The following is a 3,937-nucleotide window of genomic DNA, read 5'->3' as shown; positions in this document are numbered from 1 at the left end:
GGTCATGATATCACGGTTCATGAGGTCAAGCCCCATATCAGGGTCTCTGCTGTCAGCTCAGAGCCCGCTTCAGATCCTCTGTCCCCACCCCCCACCCCTACCCCGATTGCACGTGCATGCATACAATCTCTCTCTCTCTCTCTCTCTCTCTCTCAAAAATAAACATTAAAAAAAGAAAATCCAAGTATAACTTTTGACTCCCCCAAAATGTAACTACTACTGTTGACTGGAAGCCTTACTGATAACATAAATAGTTGATTAACACATATTTTGTATGCTATATGTACTCTTACAATACAGTAAGCTAGAGAAAAGAAAATGTTATTAAAAATCATAAATAAAATACTTTTACAGTAGTATACTGTACATACTGAAAAAATCCACATAGGGGTGAAACTACAGAGTTCAAACCCATGTTGTTCAAAGGTTGACGCTATACAGAATTTCTCTACAAAGATATTATCATATTTTAACTCCTTAAAAAAATGTAACAAGGGGGTCTCTGGCTGATTCATTCAGTAGAGCATGGGCCTCTTGATCTTGGGGTTGTACATTCAAGCCCCACACTGGGTGTAGAGATCTCTTTGAAAAAATTAAACATGTAACATACCAGGAGCATTTTCATGGGTCATTAATTCTTTTTAATAGACTAAAATCTATGTTTTTAAAGATTTTTTTTAAAAATGTTTATTTTATTTCTTTTGAGAGAGAGCACAAGCAAGGGAGGTGCAGAGAGAGAGAGAGAGAGAATCCCAAGCAAACTCTGTACCATTGGCAAAGAGCCAGACATGGGACTTGATCTCATAAACAGCAAGATCATGACCTGAGCAGAAACCAAGGGCCAGACAACCAACTGAGCCAGGCAGGCACTACTGAAGTCTACAGAGCAGTTTTAGGTTTACAGCACAAGCAGGCTGAAAGTACAGAGAGCTCCCCTATACTCCTTGCCCACCCCATATTCACCCCAGGGCACAGCCTCCCTTGACTATCAACATCCCTTACCAGAATGGTACATTAGTTACAATCTATGATGCATCATTATCATTCAAATCCCATAGTTCACATAAAACACTTTTGGGGGTGTACATTATATGGGTTTTGATGATATAAATATGTCTCCATCATTATAGCATACAGAATAATTTCACTGCCCTAAAAATGGTCTGTGTTATGCTGTAACTGGTTTTTTAAACGTTATTTTTGAGAGAGAGAGAGCGTGAGCAGGGAAGGGGCAGAAAGGGGGGGGACAGAGGATTGGAAGCAGGCTGTGATGACAGCAGTGAGCCAAAAGTGGGGTTCAATCATGAAGTGTGAGATCATGAAGTGTGAGATCATGATGTGGAAGTTACCCACCCAGGTGCCCTGGTCATTGTTTTTTTTTTTTTTTTTTTGGAATGTTAGTAAGTCCATTGTATGAACAGAGACAAAACTGACTTAACCAATCCCTAATGTTGGATATTTAGATTGCTTTCTTATCTCTGTTTTAAAGATGAGAAAATTAAGACCTGGTGACTTGCCCTTGTGACTTAACAAGTGACTTGTCCAAAGTCAACCGGCTAAAAAGCAAGCAGAGGTGACATTAGAATCCTGGTCTGTCTCCAAAGCCCACACGCCTTTAGGCCACCACCCTGACCCCATTAATCCCTCCTTAGACTGTGTCCCTTCAACTTGAAACCGGGTATTCTCCAGAAACAGACTAGCCAAGGATCCGTGTATGTGTTGAGAAGGGCAGCAATACAAAAGAACGAGGTGGACCAACTGAGATGGAACAAACTGAAAATGCAAAGGGAGGTACAGGGACATAGAAATAAGCAGAAGGTGGGAGGTAGGTACACAGAATAAAAGACGCTGGGTTTGGGAAACTGAAGGCTTTTATATCTATGTAGGAGAGCAAAGATAATCTCAAGGCCATGTGGAGAGCCAGAAAGGATTAAGGTTTCTGGGAAAGTGAATGAGACAAGGGAGGATATAACTCCCTGGGACTATAAGGCTAGGAGAGGCTTAATGTGGGAAGGAAGGCCCAGAGCAAAGAGGCAAGCTAGAGCAGGCACTGGACACCAAACCTACACGTTCCTAAATCTGTGGCAGGACTCCTCTCAGGCCTAAGCCTCCTCAGTGCCTCGGATACTAAAAGCTCTCCAGCCCTTAAGTGTTGGAGGAGGAAAGTGCGGAGCGGGGGCTGCAAAGTGCTCTAACTATAATGCGGACTGAGAAAGGATCGTGGCGCGCGCGCACGCGCACACACACACACATTTTTTTAAACCAGTAGCCCAACTGCCAGTGCCCCCTCCCCCTCCCCCACTTCTCAGGCTTCAGCCTCAGCCACACCCACAGGCTAAGGACCGTCCGGGGGAGGGGGGGAAGCGTGTGAGCGCGCCTGCGTGCTAGTGCAAAGGAGCGGCAGAGAGACAGAGACAGAGACTGAGACTGAGACAAAAAGAGACTGGCAGAGAGAGAGAGAGAGAGAGTGTGCGCTAGAGAGAGGGAGTAAGGGAGAGAGAAAAGGAGGAGGAAAGAGACTGACAAGGACAGAACGAGGGAGGGAGGAAGAGAGAGGCTGAGAGAAAGGAGGAAACAGTTCTTGGCCTTGGTGAGGAAAACTACTGTATAGATAAGGCAGGGAGCTCCTGCAGGAAGACTCAGGGAGAAGATCCCAGAACTTACCCTAAGACCGTTGAGGGAGTGGGGGAGTGCCTTTGCGGGGCCTGGTTTTGGGGTCATCAGGCAGTAACGGTTACTGCATAGGCGTTGTCACTGAGCCAGAGCCATTTAACCCGCCCTGGTTGGCCGGAGACCAAGCCTAAGACACCCCACAACTATGACATTCAGAATGGTTAGGGGAGACCAAGGCTGCAGACAAGGGAAGGAGGGGCACGTGAGGGCTGGGTCCCTGCCTACCCCCCCTATTCCGCTGTCACTCATTACCCCAACAGTCGTCTATGGGGCGGGCCCCGGAGAGGTGGGGTTGGGGGAAGGGTAATCTTGGCAGGCGCCTGCTGCATGGCGTAGGTAGGGATTGTTGGGGGGGGGGCGGACGCTGGGGAGTTGAACACGAGTGGGAAGCGAAGAGAGACACGGGGAGGGGGAGGGGACCGGGAACCATTTGAATGAGAGGAGGGGATCACGGGTAGAGTGGGCTCCAGGAGGTAGGGAGGGCAGGGTGTGACGGGGAGGGAGGGAAGGGGGAGAAGACTCCAGGTAAGAGAAGCAGGTGCGTAGATCTATTTTTTGTGGGTTAGTGTACTCCGCCGTTCCGTGGAGAAGGGGTGCCGCCTTTTCCGAGGGCGGGCTTCAAAGCTCCAGAGGCTAGCTTTGCGTCCTCAACTAACGGGGCCCCGGGCGGGGGCTCCAGCTCCATCTCCAACGACTACGCTCCACTCCGCAATTTCGAGGCGGCCATTGGGCTGGGAGTCTCGCGCCGGGGGCCGGCGCTGTCTCGCGAGCCCCCTCCACGAGCCAGCCAATGGGGTTGGTTGCTGGCGCCGCCCGCCCGCCTGGTGCAGAGCGCTGGGCGCTGTGAGCGGCGCTGCCATTTAAAGGGGCCGCGACCCCTGTCCCGGCTGCTAGGGAGGGAGGTGGAGAAGGAGCGCGGGGCCGTCGCTGTCTGCAGTTCTAGGCTTGTAGCCGGTACACTAACCCTGCCGCAGGTAGGGGTCGGGCCTGATCAAACCGAACCGAACCTGCAGGCGGGATTTCGCCGTAGCCAGGAGGGGGGGGGGGTCTAAGGAGAGATCGTAGCTCCAAAATGTCTTCCTGTAAATGCCTGAGGTTGGGGGGGGGGTGGGCAACAGGAGAAGGAGGACTGGGGGAGCAATAGGAAGGGGAACGGGGCTGAGGAAGTGGGCGACCCTGAAAGGTAACTGGGGGGAGGGGTTAGGAAGGGCAGTTTGTGGGGGCGAGGGAAGGGCTGAGAGAGGACCTTACAACGCGGGGAGGG

The 3,937-nt window shown here is 50.7% G+C and overlaps 1 protein-coding gene across 6 annotated transcripts in view; it reads left to right on the top strand.

Moving 5' to 3' along the window:
• Positions 1–2,568: 2,568 nt before the first annotated feature.
• Positions 2,569–3,937, top strand: part of ZMYM3 (zinc finger MYM-type containing 3) — a 16,011-nt gene continuing 14,642 nt past the window's right edge. For 4 of the 6 annotated variants that reach the window (XM_029931087.1, XM_029931086.1, XM_029931085.1 and 1 more), the window contains exon 1: positions 3,491–3,647. The gene's annotated coding sequence lies outside the window, so the exon portion shown is untranslated. Of the gene's footprint in view, positions 2,591–2,959; positions 3,010–3,490; positions 3,648–3,937 lie in introns of those variants that run through there. The other 2 variants (XM_029931084.1, XM_029931083.1) reach the window with 2 other exon arrangements.

This window comes from Suricata suricatta, chromosome X, assembly GCF_006229205.1.
Source record: "Suricata suricatta isolate VVHF042 chromosome X, meerkat_22Aug2017_6uvM2_HiC, whole genome shotgun sequence".
Taxonomy (NCBI): Eukaryota; Metazoa; Chordata; class Mammalia; order Carnivora; family Herpestidae; genus Suricata; species Suricata suricatta.
The sequence above is the reverse complement of the archived record's forward strand: the minus strand, read 5'-3'. Positions and strand labels throughout refer to the sequence as shown.